Consider the following 23,518-nt stretch of genomic DNA (forward strand, 5'->3'; position numbering starts at 1 on the left):
GTCAGGTTTGCCAGGGGTCTATCGATCTTGTTTATTTTTTCAAAGAACCAACTTTTTGTTTCATTAATTCTTTGTATGGTTTTTTTGGTTTCTATTTCATTGATTTCAGCTCTTATTTTTATTATTTCTCTCCTTCTATTTGTTTTGGGATTTGCTTGTTCTTGTTTTTCTAGGAGTTTGAGATGTATCATTGGGTCATTGATTTGGGATCTTTCAATCTTTTTAATATATGCACTCATGGCTATAAACTTTCCTCTCAAGACTGCCTTAGCTGTGTCCCATAGGTTCCGGTAGGTTGTGTTTTCATTTTCATTGACTTCCAGGAACTTTTTAATTTCCTCTTTTATTGCATCGATGATCTATTCTTCATTAAGTAATGAGTTATTTAGTTTCCAGCTGTTTGCATGTTTTTTGTCTTTACTTTTGTTGTTGAGTTCTACTTTTACTGCATTGTGGTCAGATAGTATGCACGGTATTATTTCTATTTTCTTATATTTGCTGAGGCTTGCTTTGTGCCCTAGGATATGATCTATTTTGGAGAAGGTTCCATGGGCTGCTGAGAAGAATGCATATTGTGTAGAGGTTGGATGAAATGTTCTGTAGACATCTACTAGGTCCACTTGATCTATTGCATATTTTAGATCTTGGATTTCTTTATTGCGTTTTTGTTTGGATGACCTATCTATTGATGATAATGGAGTGTTAAAGTCTCCCACAACCACTGTGTTGGCGTTTATATATGCTTTTAGTTCTTTCAGGGTATGTTTGATGAAATTGGGTGCGTTGACATTGGGTGCGTACAGATTGATGATTATTATTTCCTTTTGGTCTGTTTCCCCTTTTATTAGTATGGAATGTCCTTCTTTATCTCGTTTGATCAATGTAGGTTTGAAGTCTACTTTGTCAGAGATAAGTATTGCTACTCCTGCTTGTTTTCAGGGGCCATTGGCTTGGTAAATCTTCTTCCAGCCTTTCATCCTAAGCATATGCTTATTTCTGTCGGTGAGATGAGTCTCCTGTAAACAACAAATTGTTGTATCTTCTTTTTTAATCCATTTTGTCAAACGGTGTCTTTTGATGGGTGAATTAAGTCCATTAACATTAAGCGTTAGTACTGATAGGTATGTGGTGATTCCTGCCATTTAGTTGTCTTGGTTGTTTGAAGGTTTGATTGTGTGTACCTAACTTGATGTTACTCTCTACTGTCTTGCTTTTTCTTATCCTGTGGATTGGTGCTGCCTGCCTTTTCATGGTTAAGTTGGGTGTCACTTTCTGTGTGCAGGATCCCTTGCAGAATCTTTTGTAATGGTGGCTTTGTGGTCACATATTGTTTTAGTTTCTGCTTATCATGGAAGACTTTTATTGCTCCATCTATTTTGAATGATAGCTTTGCTGGGTAGAGTATCCTGGGGTTGAAGTTATTTTCATTCAGTGCCCGGAAGATCTCACCCCACGCTCTTCTTGCTTTTAATGTTTCTGTTGAGAAGTCTGCTGTGATTTTGATGGGTTTACCTTTGTATGTTACTTAAAACAAAAAATAATTAACACCAAACTGAAAATGAAACCTTATTCTTAAATTAGTATATTTTTTAAAAAGCAGTACATTAAGGTTTCTATGGTTGAGTTGAAGCATCTTTTTGAACATTTTTCCCCTAGCTGATGAGAAATCTTTTTATGGCTCCATAGCTAAATGTTTCTTAATTTAATGTGAATACACTCCAGGCCCAGCGCTGTTACAGTTTCTGCCTCTTAAGTAACTAGTAAACTCGGTGTGTGCTATCATACACAGCCATTCATGTTACATGTGTAACCAGGGTGAGATTTCATTTACAACTTCCAGTGAATTTTAATAGAGGTTTCCTAGTGGCATCAGGCCCTTGTTTACCAAACACTATATTGGGCTTTGGCAAGTTTGGAAGTGGAAGCTGAGGCAAAGCAGTATAGCTTCTCATAACAATTCAGGTGAAGGAGATTGAAATAAGTAAATAAGAAGTCCCTAATCTAGCTTTTTTAGAGGGTAGAAAATGTCACATTAGTGGTGGGAGTAGGGAAGAAAGGGTATTCTATTAGGGAGAGCAGATATGAGTTCTTAATGTTTTGAATGAATTTGATTTCATGTGTGTTCAAAGCAAACAAATGTGATTGAAGCCTAAATTAAACCTGGTGTATGAATTTCCCGGTCAATTTCCAAGGTTACAGCATTAAAGATGAATTGCCATGTCAATATCATTTTATGTCCTCATCAGTAGATTGTCTGGTTTGTGCCTATCAGCCACATCATTCATAAATTTCTTCATAAATTTTTAAAGAACATTTTTTTCAATAAACATAATTTTCCAAGTAAATATATACGTACTGAAAGTCGCTTTGTGCAAGTAGCATGCTAGTAGAGGGTGTTTTTAAAAGAGCTGAAGTTTTTTTCTTCTCTTTCTATTTCTGCTCCTTAAGGTGATAGTACTTGAAGGTTTGGCCTTTGGGAGGTAATTAGAGTGTGCATACTTTGCAAAGTAGACTGTTGCTATTATTAGAGACCCCAGAGAGCATCCTTCCCCCTTCTGCCATGAAAGAACACAAACAACAGTTGCCAACTACAAACTAGGATTTGGACCTGCACCAGATTCTGACTGTCACAGCAGTGATCTTTGGACCTCCAAGGCTCCAGAAATGTGGGGAATAAAGTTTCTGTTGTTGATAATCCACCTACTTTATGATACTCTGTTATAGCAGCCCAAAAGGACTAAGACAGAACAAATGCCAGTAGGAGGTGCCAAGTAAAATGAAGAGTTGATGCTGAAGGAGGGAGGGAATGGAGATAGGAACTGTGGTAGGTGATGGCATCTCTATTTGCACATCCTGTGGAAAGGTGACTGTGTCGGGTGTTAGGGGTCACCTCTGATATGTGGTTCAGGGTCCCACTCAGAATATGGGGATGACCATAGAGGGATGGCCCAGTTTAGAAAGAGGTCAAACAGGGAGATGGAACCATCTAGCAGACTAGTTCAAGGGAAGATCTAGGAGCACAAGTGAAGTGAAGAGGGCATCCACATAGGGTCCCAAGGTGCCAGGTGAAGTGACTTTACTGCATTCCTAAAAAGGTGCCCACACATGGTTTAAGAACTCAGCAGAGGAGGGCATGTGGTTCTTGCAGATGGCTTGCCTGGGAGACATTGACACTGGGAATGGACTGGGTAGCCTTGTACTGAGGGGCAGCAGGAAAGAGTAGCACATTGATGATGTGCATAAAAGTTATGCACAGAGGAGCTTTTGCAGTTTAGTGTCTTGAATGAAAAAGTTCTCTTATTTTTAATGACAAGAATAGATTATTTCTGGGCAAACCATATTGCTTCTTTACATCTAGTATAAATATTTATCTTCTAATATTTTGTATTCCTTAAACCCATACTTACTGATCATCCACTCTGTTTTTGGCACTTTATATGGATTATTATCCTCAATCATTACAACATCTCCTTTTAGAATTCCCATTTCATGAATCACAAGGGTGAGGCCCAGACACCTAAATCATGATCTCCTCAAAATATCTCAAGGAAAGCAGATACAAGTGCCATGCTTCCCAAAGTTAATTTCAGTACAAGTGTCACATGGAAGATATATAAACACTGCAATGGATTTTAAGTAATTTCTATGAGAAACAGAAGTTCAAATAAAAGACCTGCCTAGTTGAAGTCCAGAGGTTCTTAATCCTGGTCTCTGCCTGAGAAGTTGCTAAAATGCCTGGGTCTACTCGCAGAATAGACTCTCTTGGGGTAGAGCCCAGGCATCAGTACGTTTTAAAATTTTTTCCTTTTAAAAGTTGTGATTCTACTGTGCACCTGAGATGAATGTCCTTGCAGAAGTTGAGGAGCAAGGCAATTGCTAGGGCAGGAGTGTGACAGACTCCTAGGGGAGCAATCCTAGGAGTTGGGAAAGCAGGTTAGACCAATGAAATGGTTCCCAACAAGAAGGTCAGCTTTAATAAAGTTCTCAGAGATCTAATTTGTGATGCTTAGGTATTTTCAATGGACATTATAAATATGTTAGATGCAATACAACTTCCAAAACCATTGTGTGTATGTGTGTGTGTGTGTGTACTTGAAAGCTTGGGAGATAAAAGACATTTTTCATGTAAGAATGGAGAGAAAAGCAAGGTCAGCAAATTACTTGAATTGCTCTTCTGGAACTGAATGAATTCCAAGACTATTGATAGGTAAATTATCATGGAATATTCTTTATCTGTGTTTGAAAATTCTGAATATTTAAAAAAGAAAATCTATGCCTGTTTTATTCTCAATAAGTCTGTTTTATCAAACTTTGATTTTAACTATGATTTTACATATCAACTAATTTTCCAAAAGATGATGAAAAACTATATCACAGTTCACAAGATGCCAGAATATTAAAATCATCACTTTAAAAATCAGCTATACAATTGAGGTTGAATTGTGAGATGTGACTCTGCCATTTGGAAGTAGTAAACTTTTGAGAAATTTATTTGATATTTCTAATTATAATTCCCATATGTAAAATAATGTTAGACATACAATTTACCTCACAGGATTGCTGCAGATACTGGATTAATTGATGAATGTGAAGTGTTTACAATAGTGCCTACCACAGTCATGTAAGATAAATATTATAACTTTATTATTCTTATTTAACATGCAAATAGAGGGATTTTGGGGAGAACAAAGGACTCTGTGTTATCATATGTATATATTTACAGTATACTCTATTTTGCTTTCTTCAACAAAGTTGTGCCATTTGTTTGCTTCTGGACCTTATTTCAGATGCTGAGAGTTTACATTGGCTTTTAAATATGACATAAAAATTCTTATCTGGCAACTTTTAATTTTGAGTTTTGCATGTTGCCATTTTAACTTTGTTTTGTTTGTGTATATTTAAAACTCTACTAGGTAAAACTAATTTTAAGATGGAGGACAAAACAGAGGCAGTGTTTTCCCTCACAAGTTTATAGTATAAAAGACAAAATAAACATTAGACAAGAAAAAGAGACAATTTGACTGATAAAAATGAGTATGCTTAACTCCAGTCTTCCAATGGTTCTTTGTTCACCCATACTTGTCAGTTGGAGAGATAAAAGTCCATTGAGGACCTTCATGAGTATTTCATATTAAAGCCTATCTGAAAGTATGACACAAAGGACTCTGATTAACCACATCCCAGAAGTGAGTTCATGAGCAGCTCTCAAGACTGAAAACAACCTCTGATAGAACAATAACACCACCATTTTATAAATCAGTGGCACCTCTTGGAAAATGGAGCCATTCCCAGTAAACAGCCCCTCCCTTTAACAAGGTTTTCTGGGCTCCCAGACAAGCTCCACTCAAGCTCCACCTCTATCAGGGACCCCAGCACATGCACCAACCCCTTACCCTTCCTCTTCTATAAAAAGGCCATGCCTGGCCTGAACCTCTCTTCCTGTGCTACCTCATACCTGCCATTAAACCCTTCTCTTGGATGTGAGTTCTCTCATGGGTTTTCTTTGTGAGTGGTGTTTTTTCCTAACAATCTCTGTCCTGTGAATGAATACCTTGGTGCACATTTAACTTCTGTGGTGTATATTTACTTAACTAAGGAAGAGTATGTCCAACAAATTTTGATAGTCAAATTTTGGTAACACAGGTGCTTGAACCTGCATTTTTGTCAAAACTAACAATGATTGAAGTAAACAAGAAAGGTCTCCCTAGGCTAATATCAGGGAAGCTGGTAGGGGAAGAGGTGAGAGACAAACTAGTTTTATTAGGATCTGAGTATCCTATTCCTCCGTGAGACAGACAGTCACGCGTGAATGCAATCAACAAAGCAGGGTTTATTGTGCTGGCAAGCCAGGGTCTAGCTCCCACACAGACATGCAGGTCTGGTCGGGCAGGCAAGACCCCGAGCCTCTTTAGGGAGGATCTTATATAGGCCCCTACTGGCCGTTATAGCAAAAGCCCATGCAATACATAGCCAATGAGTTTGTAACACCACATACATTTTCAGCCTATCCATTTAAGGGTACCTTATTTCTTAGCCTATAGATTTAAAGGTCAGCATTTGCGCGTAGTTACATTTAGCAAACAGGCAGGGCACATCTTGCACGTTCATCTGGTCATCTTTCGCAACCCATTCACACTCCTCACATTCCATATGCCCTTGCCCTGCTTATCTTATCCTGCACGGGGCATCCGGTACCGGTTTCTGCTAGGGGGATCTGCTGAGACAAGCTTATCCCTTTCATTTCCCCCTTTTCTTTGGCCTAAATTGAGGAATCATTCTCAAGGGGATGAAGAGCCTGATATTGTTGGCAGAGGACCAGAAGTTGGATAGTGTTAATTTGACCTTTGACAAAAGCCATAAGCCGGTTTAGAATCCAAGGTTCTATGGTGACTAGTAATAGGAGGATTATTATTGGCCCTGCTAGTGCAGATAGGAGGGTAGCTAACCAAGGAGACTGGTTGAACCAAGATTCAAACCAGCCTTCCCCAGCCTCTCGTTCCCTTTTTCGTTGCTCTAGGCCTTTCCGAAGTTTGGACATGGAGTCGTGAACAACCCCGGTATGGTTGGCGTAAAAGCAACATTCCTCCCCTAGAGCAACACATAGTCCCCCCTGTTGGAAGAACAACAAGTCTAGGCCCTGTCTGTTTTGAAGCACTACCTCAGATAGAGAAGTAAGGGATTTTTCTAGGTGACTAGTGGAGGTTTCTATTCTTTCTATATCCTCGTCTATGGCTGCGCGCAGCGAGGACATCCCTTTATGTTGAGTAGCCAGGGAGGCTATGCTGGTTCCTGCCCCCGCTAACCCTAGGCTAAGTAGGGCAGTGATAGTTATTGTGGAAATAGGCTCTCTCTTCTTTCTCTCACCTGTTTCTGTATTCCAGTATGAATATAGGCTCTCCCTAGAATGATAGAGGATGCGGGGCAGCACAGCCACAAGGACACAGAATTCTTTAGAGCCGTTAAACACATTAGTGGATAGGCAAGGGGTGAGCCTGGACTATGAGCATATCCACCATCCATTGTCTTTTGGAATTACCCATTTAATATCATCGCCCCAGGTGGGATTGTCTTCTATAACAGCACATAGGTCCTGTTTTTCCCTTGGCACCTTTCCTAAGCAGGTTCCTTGGCTGCTCACCTGTTGTATGGTCAGACCCCTCTTACGGTTTTCCCAGGAACATTGGATGGGGCTTTCACTAGTCAAGGTATTGTAGGTGATGTTTAGCCCCATTGCCTCATAGAATGGGGGCCTCACATCATAGCACAGCCAGCAGGAGGTAGTCATATTAGGGTTGGTGTGGTTCAACGTTAGGAATGCAGCATCTACCAGATTCCAGAGGGGGTCTGTGGACCCGGTCATGAGACTGGGCTTCACCAAGGGAGGGCTGGTGCCTAATGGTCCTGGAGTTGTAATATTATTAGCCTCTGTGAGAGGCAGGGCAGGGACTGGGGTTGTGCGAGGTCGGAGAGGTGGCTCTGCATAGGGCGGCTTAAGTACTTTGTTGGGGCCTACCATTTTGGGCGGTGGCCCCATGGGCTCAACTTTTAATCTGATTACTATGGACGAGCCAGAATGTCCACCATATTTATAAAACATAAGCCCCCACCTTCTGCCTTGTATCCACCTGGGGGTGTCGCCTTTGCCACTGTCAGTGAAAGTGACCTTGATTCTATCTAGGTCGGTGGGTTGGCATTCTTGGGTGGGTAATGGCCACTTTTTAGTTCTCTCATTTCTCATACAACCCATGTCCGAGTCAGATGAGTCATGGCATCCTGGTACCTCCTTATTTACAAAGGCAAATTTAACCAGGTCTGGTCTAGTCACCCCCCATCTCCAATTATCCATCATTAGATGTAACACATGCCCATGACTTACAGAAGAAGTATTGCATCCCCCCACAATCTCCACTTATCTTGTGGCCGGAGCAAGCATAAAAACCATAACGTTGGGCTGACTCCGGGGCAGTAGACTTGTAGGCAGGATTGATATCTCTGAAGCAGAATTGAAGCTCCGGCCACCAAGTTCCTATGGGGGCAGTGCACGTAGTCTCATTGAGGGTGGTATGTGTCTCCCCATCGGTGAGTATCCAGGTTTGCTTATAGGGCTGGTGAGGGTTGGTTGCTGTGAGGTTCCTGCTCTGGGCATTAAGCAGGATCAGAGTGACCAGCCAATCCATCCGTGGCTGCTCCTGAAGACTCTGCATGTTCCCGGGGCCGCGAAAGTTTCAGCTTCAATGGGTTGTCTGGGTGCCGCCATACAGTCCACTCTCCAGCCTTTTTTTGTTCTTGATGATTGGCTTGACGCATGTGGGAGTGATGGATCCAAGGCCCGATGCCATCAACCTTGAGGGTGGTAGGGGTAGTAAGCAGTACAACATAAGGTCCTTTCCATCTAGGCTCTAGGGTTTTGGACTGATGCCTTTTAACCCATACCATATCACCCGGGGCTATGCCATGTTCCGGAGTCGGGACCCTCTCAGTAGTATGGTATGCTTGAATCAAGGGCCAGATTTGTTGTTGCACCTTAGCTAGAGCCTGTAGCATAGTCAAGTAATTTGGGGCCAGATTACCTAGTCCTGGGCTTAAGGTCCTTTGAATGATGGGGGGTGGAGCCCCATACAGGATCTCAAAGGGAGTTAGCCCATGGACATATGGGGAGTTCCGGACTTGGAAGATGGCTAGGGGAAGGAGTATCACCCAATCACCACCAGTCTCCAGGGCCAATTTGGTTAAAGTCTCCTTTAGTGTCCGATTCATCCTTTCTACTTGCCCTGAGCTCTGGGGGTTATATTCACAGTGTAGTTTCCAATTGGCCCCCATAGCCTGGGCTAGACCCTGTAGGACTTTACTAATGAAAGCCAGACCATTATCTGACCCAATTGTCTCAGGCACCCCATACCTGGGTATGATTTCCTCGAGTAAGGCCTTTGCCACTACCTGACTCATCTCTCTCTTCGTAGGGAATGCCTCCACCCAGCCTGAAAAGGTATCTACGAACACTAGCAAATATTTGTACCCAAACTTTCCTGGCTTTACCTTGGTAAAATCCACTTCCCAGCTTCTTCCCAGGGCCCTCCCCCGTTCCCGAATACCTGTGTGGTGCCCTTCCCTTCGTCCTGGTTTCATAGCTGTACAGCTAGCACAATCCTCCACAATTTGACGGACGGCCGCGGTCTGGTTCAGAAATCGGAGTTGTGCAGATGTTAGCAAATCTAGCAACTTTCTCCGCCCCAAGTGGGTGGACTTATGTAAGTTAGCTAACAGAAATCTGCCGAGTTTCTCGGGCAGGATTAGCTTGCCTTCTGAGTCGCTTCTCCATTCATCTTCCCTTTTTCTAGTGAGGGAGTGGGCTCTCATCCAAGTGAAATCCTTCGAGGAGTACTCTGGTCGGGGAGGTAGCAAAGGGAGCTCAGGGATAGGCACATCTATAGCCGCGACCACAGTGGGACTCACCATCGCTGCTCTCCTAGCTTCTTGATCTGCCCTGTTGTTACCGACAGCTTCCGGAGTCTTGGCAGCCTGATGGCCTGGGACATACATCACTGCCACTGCCTTCAGTTTTTCCACTGCTATTAATAGACGCTGGACTTCGGCCAGGTTTTTTAAGCCTTTTCCTTCTGCTGTGCAAAATCCCCTTTCGCGATAGATGGCTCCATGAACGTGGATGGTACCGAAAGCATAGTGGCTATCGGTGTAGATATTGACTCGTTTTCCTTCTGCCCTTTCCAGGGCCTCGGCCAGGGCGATTAATTCTGCCTTTTGGGCTGAGGTTCCAGGTGGGAGAGCGCTGCTCCATATTGTGTCTCCTTTTTGATTGACCACTGCTGCCCCTGCCCTTCGGACTCCATTTTGGACGAAACTGCTTCCGTCGGTGTACCAGTTTAATTCACAGCCGGACAATGGGGTGTCCTTTAGGTCAACTCACACCTGGGTAACCTCAGAGAGGAACTCCTTACAGTCATGGACAGGTGTCTGTAGTTCCGGGTTGGGCAGCAGGGTGGCAGGGTTCAAAGTCACAGGATCTGTGAAGGTGATCCGGGGGGAGTCCAGCAAGAGCCCCTGGTAGTGGGTGAGCCTGGCATTCGTCATCCATTTTCCAGGGGGTTGTTTAAGGACTCCCTCCACTGGGTGAGGGGCTGTAACTTGGAGGGCCTGTCCAAAAGTTAATTTGTCTGCTTCTCTCACCAACATGGCAATGGCCGCTATGATGCGGAGGCAGGGGGGCCATCCTGAGGCGACTGCGTCTAATTTCTTGGAGATATATGCTACGGGTCTCTTCCAGGGACCTAACTGCTGAGCCAGGACTCCTTTGGCTACCCCTTTTTTTTCATCCACAAACAGAGTGAACAATTTGGTAGGGTCTGGTAGGGTCAAGGCAGGGGCCTGGAGGAGGGCGGCCTTTAGCTGGTCAAAGGCCCACTGTTGTTCCTCTCCCCACCTCCAATCCGGAGCCTCTTTGGTGGCCTCATATAGGGGTCTGGCTATCTCCGCAAATCCCAGAATCCAGAGTCTACAGAACCCTGTGGAGCCCAGGAATTCTCTCACTCCCCTAGTGGATGAGGGGGGGGAATAGCCAGGATAGTCTGTTTCATGGCATCAGTCAGCCACCTTGCCCCGTCTGCGATCTGATAACCCAGATATGTCACTGACCTTTTACAGATGTGGGTCTTCTTGGCATTCGCCCGATATCCCAGCTCACCTAACTCCGTTATCAGGTGTTCAGTAGCCTCGTTGCATTCCTCTCGGGTTTCTGCCGCTAACAGTAAGTCATCAACGTACTGTAGTAGAGTGACTCACGGGTGACTCCGGTGAAAGGGCTCCAGGTCCTGGCTCAGGGCCTCGTTAAACAGGGTGGGAGAGTTTTTAAATCCTTGTGGCAGTCTGGTCCAAGTGAGCTGTCCGGTCTGGCCCCCATCCTCTTGCCATTCGAATGCAAATAGCGGCTGGCTGATTTCTGACAATGGAATGCTGAAGAAAGCATCTTTCAAATCAAGGGCTGTATACCATACTTGTGAGGGTGGTAGGTGACTGAGCAGGGTATAGGGATTTGGTACAGTGGGGTGAATGTCCTCCGCCCGCTCATTTACCTTTCACAGGTCTTGCACGGGTCTATAGTCCCCGGCTCCCGGCTTTTGGACAGGGAGCAGAGGAGTATTCCAGGCGGACCGACAAGGCTGCAGTACTCCTTCCTTTATTAGCCTGTGGATATGAGGGGCTATGCCTCTTCGAGCCTCTTCAGGCATAGGATATTGTTTTACCCGAATGGGAAGAGTGGAAGCCTTCAATTGTATAACTACAGGAGGGAGGTGTTTGGCGAGGCCAATTCCCGCAGTCTCTGCCCAGGCTATGGGAAACCTTTTTAGCCATTGGGCTATGTCCCCTCCTGGCTCCTGTCGGCTCTCAAACAGTCGATATTCATCAGCCAATGATAGGGACAGGACGTGTATCGGGCTCCTCTCCCGATCAGTCACAATTATTTCATCTGGTTCAAAATAGATACGGGCCCCTACTTTGGTGAGCAGGTCCCGTCCGAGCAAGGGAGAGGGGGTCTCAGGGACAACCAGGAAGGAGTGTGTGACCTGGTGTTTTCCTAAGTCTACCTTTCTTTTGGTAGTCCATGAGCATAACTGTGTACCCGTGGCCCCCTGAACGACACTTGTTCATTCCTTGTTCAAAGGTCCATATGCCTTGTTTAAGACCGAATACTGGGCGCTGGTATCCACCATGAACCCCATCGGCTTCCCCTCCACACACATAGTTACCCAAGACTCGGGGAGGGGGTCCGAGCCCCATCTCCTTCAGTCCTCTTCTCCAGCTAGAAGGACTCTGGCCTGCTCCACTGCTCGTTCCCTTTCCCTGTTACCTCCCGGTCTCCTGCTAAACCCTCTTTTCCCCTTTAACTTAGGGCATTCTCTCTTCCAATGCCCAGTTTCCTTGCAGTAAAAACAATGCTCCTTATCTGGGGTCCTGGTGTGTCCCCCTTCCCTGGGTAAGTCCCGGACACCTGCTAGGAAAATACGGGCCATTTCTCTTTGCTGCTTTCGATTTTCCTTAGCCTGGAACTCCCTGTCCTCCTTTCTCAATTTTTCTTGGGTCTCCCTGTCTTCCTTTCTCCGCCTTTCCTCCCTTTCTTCTGGCATTTCCCTTGCGGTAAAGACCTTCTCTGCTATCTGTAATATTTCCCTAATGGTTATCTCCCCTAGGTTTTCCTGTTTGTTGAGTTTTCTCCTAATGTCTGGTGCTGCCTGATTGATGAAGGAGAATACCACAGCTGACCGGTGAATCTCCGCCTCTGGGTCAATAGGGGTGTACTGACGGTATGCCTCATAAAGGCGCTCTAAGAAACCGGCCAGGCTTTCATTTTCCCCTTGGACAATTGTCTTTACTTTCGCAAAGTTGGTGAGCCTCCTAGCAGCCGCTCGGAGACCAGCCATAAGAGTCTGGCGGTAGATTCGGAGACACTCCCTACCTTCTGCGGTCCTGAAATCCCAATCAGGGCGGTGTAAGGGGAAAGCCTCGTCTATGGCTGGTTGGAGGGTTGTGGGTCTCCCGTTGTCGCCCAGGACATTCTTCCTGGCTTCGTGGAGGATGCGCTCCCGCTCCTCTGTCGTAAAAAGAGTATTGAGCAGCTGGTGACAGTTGTCCCATGTGGGGCTGTGTGTGTGCATGTCGGACTCCAGGAGATCTATGAGACACTTAGGGTCTTCTGAAAAGGGTGGGTTTTGCGTCCTCCAGTTATATAGATCACTGGAGGAGAAGGGCCAGTACTGAAACTGTTGCCCCCCTCGCAGTCCCCCTTGGCCTACCGTCTGAACTGGAAATGTGGGGACAGTTTCCTCCCCCTGTGTTGATGAGGGCCCATCTTCTCCCTCCCTTTCTCGTACCCCTCAGGGGCGGAGTCTTCGACCCATTCTTCCTCTGGCCGTCTGTCCTGTTGAGGAGGATGAGGAAATTTCCTCCTCCGGAGCACTGGCCTGACCAGGGGGAGTCACGTATGGGGGCGGCCGATCTTCCTCTACCCCCGCAAGGGATGGGTAAAGGGGGTAACTCTCCAGTAAGACCGGGGGTGGTAGAGAGGGTGTCCTATTTTGAGGACTGGTCAGGGAGGGAAGGGGAGGTTTCTCTTCCTCTTTTATGACCAAGGCAGGCATGACTGGGGTTTTAGCCCTGGGAGCTGAACTGGAGGAATGAGTCAGAAAAGCTGTTAACCAAGGGGGGGGTTCCCTGCCAAATCTTCCTAAACCAAAATGTAGGGGACCTGATCTGGGTGGCCTTGACTGCCTGGTCGGAAAATGACAGCCTTGACCTTAGTGATCAGGTCTAGGGAGAGGGAACCTTGAATGGGCCATCCGACTCCGAAGGTGGGCCATTCTGCAGAACAAAGGGTGTCGAACTTACCTTTCTTAATGACCAGACCCGCATTTAATGCCCTATTTTTGACTTCTGGAAAGTGAGAGAGGATCAAAGACTTTGGGGTTGTTTGTTCCTGCCCCATTGTGGGATGAGAAGCAACCACCAGGAGAGATGGAACAAAAAGGGTGAAAGCAACAATAACTCCACACACACAGAACACTCTCCACCACTCGCTTGGACCGGTCCTTCTCTCACACTGGTGCGCACCCCATTCAATCTCCTCACCATCCAATTTGGATATCAGGCCGAAAGGCGTCCACCTGATGGGTGGTCGGTCGGCTAGTTCAATTAATTCTTCACCTGGTGCCAGGATTCCTGAAATGCTCAAGCCCAAATGAGAGGAAAGCCTCTCCCAGCAGGACCCTGCAGTCCTCCTAACGAGACTCCCAGAATGAATCTCCCCGGGGATTGGCCAAATCCCCTCCGTGGCCCAAACGGGAACACTCTAGTTCCCTCCGAATGAGGATCTCAGATCCTCCCAATGCCTAGGACTTGGAATCACCTCTGCTTTCTTGTGGACGAGCTCTGTCTCTCGGAAAAAGGGGATCTCGGTGGAACCTCCAAATGTTAGGATCTGAGTATCCTATTCCTCCATGAGACAGAGAGTCTCGCATGAATGCAATCAACAAAGCAGGGTTTATTGTGCTGGCAAGCCAGGGTCTAGCTCCCACACAGACATGCAGGTCTGGTTGGGCAGGCAAGACCCCGAGCCTCTTTAGGGAGGATCTTATATAGGCCCCTACTGGCCGTTATAGCAAAAGCCTGCGCAATACATAGCCAATGAGTTTGTAACACCACATACATTTTCAGCCTATCCATTTAAGGGTACATTATTTCTTAGCCTATAGATTTAAAGGTCAGCATTTGCACGTAGTTACATTTAGCCAGCAGGCAGGGCACATCCTGCAGGTACATCTGGTCGTCTTTTGCAACCCGTTCGCATTCCTCACATTCCATATGCCCTTGCCCTGCTTATCTTATCCTGCATGGGGCATCCGGTACTGGTTTCTGCTAGGGGGATCTGCTGAGACAAGCTTATCCCTTTCAGTTTGTCTGTTAAAGAAGTTCACAAAATGATCATTTCCTAAATTCAGTCTGTATGTTTAATGTCAAAGTGGTGGATTAGCAAAAAATATGCTGGACAAAGTTTAACAGTGAAGGACACCTTTGCTTAAGATTATTGTAGTAAGAGAAAGTCTTAGAAGTTAACTGCTGAAAAAAAAGTTGGAGAGTTTTTAAAAGTGGAGAACAGCCATATGATCCAGCAATCCCACTCTTAGGGATTTATCTGAAGGAATGTAAGTCAAGTCACAATAAAGCACCTGCACATTATTCACAATAGTTAAGCTATGAAAACAGCCAAGATGTCCCACTCAATATGCTGAATGGATTAAGGAAATGTATTTATGTACAATGGAATGAAATTTCGTCATTTGCAGGTAAATGGATGGAACTGGAGAACATCTTCTTAAGTGAAGTTAGCCAGGTTCAGAAAGCTAAAGGCCATGTTTTCTCTTGTGTGTATAATATAGACCTAATAAAAATACAAGCAATTTTGTGAAAAACAGGTCACAAAAAAGGAGGTCATATACAAGAGGGGGAGAGTAAAAGAAGGAAGTTAAGAAGGTGAATGTGGTTGATGTACTTCCTATAAAAGAATAAATTTAGAATTTTTAAACCTGCTGAAATCACCATAAGAAAGGCACTGAGGTAGAAAGAAGAAAAATAGAGGGGATGAACAAATTCAGGTTATAATACATATATACATGAAAAATGTTTTCCACACCAAAAATCCCTGTAATGGCTATCTTAAACAAACAAAAATGTCACTTTTTTTTTTTAACCAAATCAAAGCACAGGAGGGCAGAACCACTCCTGTCTGTGGGGTTGGTACCAGTGGCAGGGGAGAGGATGAGAGGAAAGGGTGTAAGAGGGTGAATATGGTGTAAATACTGTGTACATATGTATGTAAATGGGAAAATGAGACCTACAGAAAATATTCCAGGATTGGGGGAGGGGAGGAGAAAGAAGAATGGTGGAGGTGTGAATTCAACTGTGATACATTTGATATATTGTAAGAACTTTTGTAAATGTCATAACATACCCCAAGCACAGTCTAAAAAAAAAGTTGGGGTGGAAGGGATCTTAGGCCCTTTTTATTTGCTAATTGGTCTTATCCAAAAGGAAGGTAAACTTTCTAGTATTTCTACAACCAGGGATAGGATCCTATCCTCTCAAACCCTGGGAAATGGGGCACTATTTTCCAGGATTATAATTCAAAGGTATGCCTCCCAGATCCTTGAGAAGGGCTTGTAAAACTGTCAGAGGCCTTTAGAAAGATTTACATCTCAAAGGGGAAGCAGAAAAGTTTACAATTACAAGTTTTCTAAAGTAAATGCTCTAAGAAACAAAAGGTCAAGAGACTGGAGCAGAAAGAAGCCTTTCAAAAGACTTTGGTTAAGCCTTGGGAAATTTTAAGTTCCTCTTACTGGGCAAAGATGGAGCAGAAGTTTTAATAGCAAAAGTCTCCCTTTCATGGTATCCTATTAGGAGACTACCTTAAATCTTGATGGTGGAAACTTTGATGGTAGAAACTTTGTAAATTCAGAGAGTTTGGAATTGTGATTTAGAATTTAATTAGGTCACTCTTAAAAGAATTTTTACACTGCCAGAATCATACTGCCTCACTTCAGAAGATCACTTTATGTCCTCACAACCATTTAATCTTTCTAAAGAGATTAATGTAAAAAAAGAATACCTTAAAATGTTTTTCACTTCAGCAATAGAAATTCTTTAACAAAGGATGTCCTGTAAAAAAAGACAGTGAAAATTTGAATTTTAAGTCACACACTATCCTATCAAGTTGTCATATTAATGGTGTTGGCAATAATGGCACTGATAGTTCTTACTGCACCCTTAAGCTTCTGTTTTCCAGGGTCATGGTCCTGCCTCAAGTCTAGCTTGAACCCTCCTTCTGCCCCAACCTCCAATCAGCATGAACCATAAGATCCTAACCAATCAGATCATGCTGAGTCCCACTGAGGGGTATTTAAGCCCCTGCCCCTTTCTCCCTCTCTCTCTTGGCTCTCTCTGTTCTCTCCCTCTCCCACCCGGCAATAAAGAATCTCTTGGCCCGATCACTCCTCTCCACGTGGTCATTTTGGGGGCTATATTTCCTTACATTTGGTGCCATGACTTGGGGCAGGTTTCCCCACTAATCCTGGTGGGACTCCGATTCCAACTCACTCCACGACCACCCTGAGGACGTGACTGGCCAGTACTCATCCTCCCGATCGCCCTGCTTGCATCCAACACCGGACATTCTTTGGTGAGTCCACACACCCCTATTGGGCTCCCATTGCGGTCTCTCCCTTTGGTGTCTCTGGGGTTTCAACATTTCCCCTTTCTGACCATCCCTGGGACTCAGATGGTAGAGAAAGATCTCCCTATCTGCCACGGGCTTGGGTCTATTCTTGTCTTCCTCGGCCCTTGCAGGCCGCCCTCCAAGAAAAGCCCAGTGCTGGGTGACCCATAGCCCCCACAGGCCTTTCTGGCCTGCAAACCACCTGAACTCAGCAACGGCTGGGTCACGTGCGCTTTGCGTTTTCTGGATATTTATGCTGTGCAAGGACACTTCACAGTACATAATATCCTCCTCTCCCATTCCGGAACCGGGTCCCTCATAATGGGTGCCTCTACGTCTTCTCTGCCATCTGACTCCCCACTGAGTTGTCTCCTCAATAATTTAGACACCTTGAGTTTGACCCCAGATATAAAATCAAAAATTTGATCCACTTTTGCACTCAAATCTGGCCCACTTATCCTTTAAACAACCAAAATCACTGGCCCCTTTTTGGGTCTTTAAATCCCAACCTTTTATGGGACATATAACTACTGTGAGTGATCAGGATGATGGGGAGAGATTCCATTATGTCCAAGCCTTTTCATACTTCCACCTAAATCTGGCTCTCTGACTTCAAACCCTCCCTCTGTACTTTCTGTTCCCCTGCACAAATTCTATCAGCCTGTAAACCAGTTTCTAAATCAGCCAATTCCTCTCCAAACCTTCTCCTTCCCCATGTAAGCAAATTTCTTGCACTGTTTACCTTACCTATCTCCTCCTATCTTCCTGAAAAACTTTCCCTGTCATGGAGTTAAGCAGGCCACTCCTTGCCAATTCTGGCCTCAAGGTGATTCTAGCTCTGAGAGAACACATGCTTTATTCGGTGACCGGAGAATGGAGGTTTCGTTTCCTGAAAGCCTGCCAGTACCAATCAATGGGAGCAACCTGGAGACACAGGTGATGGCTAATCCCTTAAACGTGTATCATGCCTCCAGGCTCTGCCTTCCTCTCCCTTACCTAAGATGTCAGCTTACCTTTTCTGCCTCCTCCATGGTCTCACCATGTGTCCTTTGTCTCTGTCTGCCTTCCCCTCCCTGGGCTTACTGGGACCCTGCCTCCCATGAAAAACCTGTAGCATGGAACCTTATGACTTAAGTTATTCCAACTAGTTTGCCAGTCCTCTCAGTCTAAAGTAACTTTAAATCAGTGCTTGCAAAAACCTGCAGCTGCCATGCTTACTCTCTAACTCCACCCCCCACAAGGGGAGGAGGGAAAGCAAACAGGCGCACCTGTGCACAGGATGCTGGCTCCTGGACACAGCAAAAACGCCTGCCATAGCTAAGAAAATCCATAGAGAGGACCCAGCAAATCCTGGGCCAACAGCCACACGTGGCGATGGCTGCAGTCTGCCGCCACTTCCCCTAGAATAAATGCGTGCAGAGTACACAGGAAGGGGGGAGGGGTGACAGGCCGCCTAGGCAGTCAGGGTCATTTGTCCCATGTGTGTGTGGAGGGAGTGGCCTTGCACAAGTCCTGCTCCTAGCCCCACCTCACACCTCAGGGCATCAGACCCAGCCCTTGTAAGCCAATTGTTAGCTCAAGGTTATAGTTCCAGAAATAACAAAATAGACATTACTGTGGTCTCTAAATTTCTCATTTAGAATCTTCTATACCTTTGGCCTCAGCATAAATTTTTCCCTCCAAATATTAACACTAGTTGTCCCATATGGCCCTGTTATTGGCCTGAAATGCCCTCTGAATGCCCTTCTCCAACTTTACAAATGTTTTATTTCTTTGTTAAAAAGGTAACATTTTATTAAAGAGGCTGCCTGCTGTTAGCTAAAAGACAGGATCTTAACGTTTTGTTCTTTCTAGATGGGACCTGCATCTTCCAGTCTTCTGGCTGGTAGATATTGGAAACTTTGTACTGAGGCCTGGCCTCAGTATGCCTTGGGTGACCAAGAGAAGTGGCTTTCACAGGGCTCCTTAAATTACAATAGACCTTTTCTATAAAAGTAAAAAAAAAAAAAAAGGTAAATTGAGGTCCCCTGTACAAATTTCTACCTTCTAAGCCACCCCAATACTCAGAACCTCTTAATGAGTGCTTCCCTGTCCAACAGGCAATAGTAGGAAGAGGGCAAATTGTATGTCCCCTTCCAGTTATCAGATCTAAGGGAAATTTAAAAACATCTAAACAGCTGTACTGATGCCAAGACAAATACATTCAAGCCTTTAGCTCTGTGATCCAAACCTTTCAACTGACATGAAAGGATATTTTGCTTCTACTAGACCAGACTCTTATCTCATTAGAAAAGCAATGGGTTCTGGCCCAGGCCACTCAGGTTGGAAATGATTATATGGCTCAAGCAGTAGAGTGCTGCTTTATAAGCAGACAGTCCTGAGTTCAAGCCCAGTACAGCCAAAGTAAGAAATAATAATAATAATATTTGGGGCTGTGGAAGTAGCTCAATGGGAGAATGTCTGCCCAGCATGTGCAAAGCCCTGGGTTCAATTCCTCAGCATTACTAAAAAAAAATAAAAAAAAAGGTAAAGAAGATAAGTGGCATTAATATCACTTTAGCCATCTTATAGTAGAAAAATGTAGTTTAACCTAGACCAGATCCCTCATTCTTCAAGTGAGAAAACTGAGGCCCAGAACAGTTCAGAGACCTGCTCTCCAGAGTGTCAGGTGTCAATGTAAAATAAGAACTTTACTTTACAGCAACAACCTATCAGAAAGCATACCACGGTGGACTCAGAGTCACAGGTGAGAGAGGTTCTCCTCAAAGATAAATTTCTAACAGTCAGTCCCAGATATTCGTAAAAAACATAGACTGTGGCTGAAGGGAAAAGTCATTCAACCAAGTAATACAGCTAGCCATGTCTGTATTTATGGCTACGTCTGTATGTCCAGGACCTTACTAACAGGAGAGAAAAAGATAAGAGACACCATGGTCTCATTGCTGCTCTCAGAGGGGGCCCCACCCAACTGGGGCCTGTATCCTGAACTTGCTACCGTGGTGGACAGGAGGGGCACTTCTGCAGAGAATGCTTAAGGGGGACAGCCCCACCCCCAACCAGGACCCCGCCCTCTGCAAGGATAACCACTGGAGGTCTAAGTGCCCCCACCTCCAGATGGAAGGCGAGGTGCCACCTTCCTATGGATTGATGGGTCCAAGCCTCCTGTCCACATTCCACTTCTTGGCATCAGTGTTGAGGAGTCATAATGGCAGGAAAAAAAAAGGCTATTTTCCTCCTAGAGAGTGGAGCCTGTTTCTCTGTTTTACCTTTTTCTCCTGGTCCCCGGTCCAATGACAAAAGTTATTCAGGCAAATCTGGCTAGCCCCTAGAGCACTAGTTTACCTGGCCCCTGGCCTGCTCTTGGGGAGACTTCCTCTTCTGTCACTCTTTCCCCATAGTACCTGAAACTCCAGTGTCCCTGCTGGGATGGGATTTGTATCTTAATTAAAGTTCAAATTCTCCTCCCCCCCAGGCAGCTATCTCTGCTGCCCCCTCCTTCAGGAACAAAGATTCCACAGTGTGGACTGATGAGATGAGTGTAGGGTGAGCCAGGATGGCCCTCCCTATAAAATAAAACTCAAAAATCCCTCACAGTTTCGACACCCAAAACAATATCCCCTCAAGCCTGAAGGACAATGAGGCCGTATGCCTATCATAAATTCCTTAAAACAACAAGGGCTACTAGTTAGTTGCTCCAGCCCCTACAATAAATTTAAAATTCTTATAAAAGTTAATTTTAAAATACAAGTTACAAAGTAAACAACTGGAAAGGATATAGATAGGTAATAAATCTATTTTTTGAGAAGTTAAAGAAAAAGGAATGGTTTTTGGATGAGAAGGGATTTTGCAAAGAAGGGTTTGTCCTAAAGATTGTTTCAAATTGGAAAGATGAGGACAAACCATCAAAGGGTTTAGTATGTTGTATGAAGGTCTGAGTAAGTTTAAAAGTGTATAATAAAAAGCTTTGGTGTGTGATAAAGTTGAATATAATCTAAGAGCTGCCTAAAAGATTTTTAGGGTCATGTCAAACTAAAATCAAATCCTCTATGTCTATGAAATAACAAGATTATTTTAATATTGTTCTGCTCTGAGTAACATCTACAAAAAACTTACAGAGAAAGATTTTATCAAAGAAATTATTTGTGTTTTCTGCTGATCTTGTCAAGCTTTTAAGTACTACTAAATCAGAGTTCATTTATATATTTGCTTATGTGTCTTAAATGACCACCTTGTAACAGTGTTATGTTATACTTTATCTAAATATGGTACAAACATTTAAAAGGTTAAAAGTGCCAATTTATATAAAATAATGAGCTAAAGCTCTCTTTTACCCAAGAGTGTTACATTTAAATCCTGACAGTCCTTGCCTCCCACAGGTCACCTACCTAGGTGTGGCCTTAAAGGGACAGACTCACTCACTGAGTCATAAATGCATCAACCCAATCTTCTGTTTCCCAACCCCCATACCATAAGACAGCTTAAAGCTTTCCTGGCAGTTATAGGATTTTGCAGAATTTAGATCCCTAGGTATGCAGTCCCTGAACAGACACCTTTTATGCTCCTCCTAATATTCTTATTTGGGTCTTAAATAATGTATGGCCACCCATTTCTCTTAGAAAAACTTCCCTCCAATAGACTCTGCTCCTCTGGCTGACTACCTGCCTTCTCAGGGAACTTCTCAGAAAGCATGCAGACCAGATCCTGCCCCACCCTATAACAATTTCTGTTAAACCAGGGCATCTTGTTCTCCAAAAGGATCTTCTACCCTCTCCATTGGGACTTCGATGGACCAGCCCTCATCTGGTCATTCTCATGACACCCACTACTGTCAAGCTCAATGGGTTCCCCCAATGGTGGCACCTCTCAAGAAGCAATTAGAAAATGGAGAAGGGAGGTGGAGGACTCTTGAAATTGTCTAGGGAACAACATTTCACAGTGGTTCTCCTGGCCAATGCCCATCCTTATGCCTATGTTTCTTGCTCTCCTATTCTTGAGCTTCCTCCCTTGTATCATACTACATGTCTGCTACTGCTAATCAAAAATTAAACCAGTCATACCTCCAGGGATACCAACCTCTCCAAAATGTGAGTATAGTTGGCTGATACCCACCATGCGGAGGTAGGAGGATTGGCTCGATACTCTTTATGACCTATGGCTACAAGGGACCTTCATCAACTTCAGGGAAGAGGAAATCTTCATTTTTGGAGCCTGGGTGTATGCCATCATGAGGGTCATCACCCCAACATTGTTTGCCAACTAACCCTCCCTTCCCCTACACCGCCCCTTGCCAGCTCAAAGAAGCCAGAGGGAACACAACGACCCCCTTCCTTAACAAACAAAAAAGGGAGGAATGTTGGCAATAATGGCATCGATAGTTCTTACTGCACCCTTAAGCTTCTGTTTTCCAGGGTCACGGTCCTGCCTCAAGTCTAGCTTGAACCCTCCTTCTGCCCCAACATCCAATCAGCATGAACCATAAGATCCTAACCAATCAGATCATGCTGAGTCCCACTGAGGGGTATTTAAGCCCCTGCCCCTCTCTCCCTCTCTCTCTTGGCTCTCTCTGTTCTCTCCCTCTCCCACCCGGCAATAAAGAATCTCTTGGCCAGATCACTCCTCTCCACGTGGTCATTTTGGGGCCTATATTTCCTTACAAATGATCTTTTGTTTTGTCTAATAATTGAACATGTAATTTAGTAAATAAGGAAAAACATATTATGTAGGTTAGGTCTCAAAATTGTCCCCTTTAAGAGCTTTTGCAAGTGTTATGTGCTGGTGTCAAGGGTCCTTGCCTTCCCAGGCCAGAGAACTCCTTGTGAGGCAACTGAATGTTGAGCCAAAGCCAGTATATAAAGTAGGATTTATTAGAGAGAAAAGAAAGGCTACAGCTAGAGAAGAGTAGTGGAGCCCGGAAGCCGGTGGCTCGCTGCTCAGGTGAAGGCTGGGGTTTTTATGGATGTTCTAACTCTGGCTTAGGTGCATTTTTTCTCATTGGTCATGGATTTACGGGCTTTCTCAGGTGAACTGGTTTGGTTTGCACCTTTATTGGGGGAGGGGAACAATCTTGAGAGCATTTTGCTCACTAGCCCTGTGGCAGATCTGTCAGACCCTGTATCTTTCTTTATGATGCAGAAATACAGTTTACAACTCCCTCTCAGGATGCAGGAATGCAGGCCTCTAACTCCTCAGGATGCAGGAATGATATTGATCTTCATGGGGGATGGGATACTCATTCATCTGCCTTAGGTCTCCAGACTGTACATAACACAAGCATTTCTAAAAAATGTGAGATACACCTATAGAATGCTTCTTAACCCGAGCTGTATGGCACAAGTACCTCAAAAGCTTTAGAAAACACAAATGCTAGCCTTCTCTCACAGATTTTCCATATTGGAATCTCTAAATTGAGGTCTACTGTTTTAACAAAAGTACTCTAAATGTATTGGCTGGTGATCAGCATTCCCTGGGAGTTTTAGAAATGCAGATTCTTGGACTTTGTCATATCTGCTAAATTGGACTGCATTTTGCCAAGTACTCATCTGTTCAGACATAGGAAAGTCTGGGAAGGACTGGTTTCTAGATGGCATGTGCATAGAGCCAGGGTGAAGTCTACTCAAGTTAGGATAACCTAGCCTCCAGTATCATCAAAGCAACTTTTCCAAAATTATGACTTCTAAGTGGAAAACTTTCATTTCTACATATGACTCACTTTTGGAGAAAAAAGTCAGTACAGGATTTGGG

Source organism: Castor canadensis, chromosome 1, assembly GCF_047511655.1.
Source record: "Castor canadensis chromosome 1, mCasCan1.hap1v2, whole genome shotgun sequence".
Taxonomy (NCBI): domain Eukaryota; kingdom Metazoa; phylum Chordata; class Mammalia; order Rodentia; family Castoridae; genus Castor; species Castor canadensis.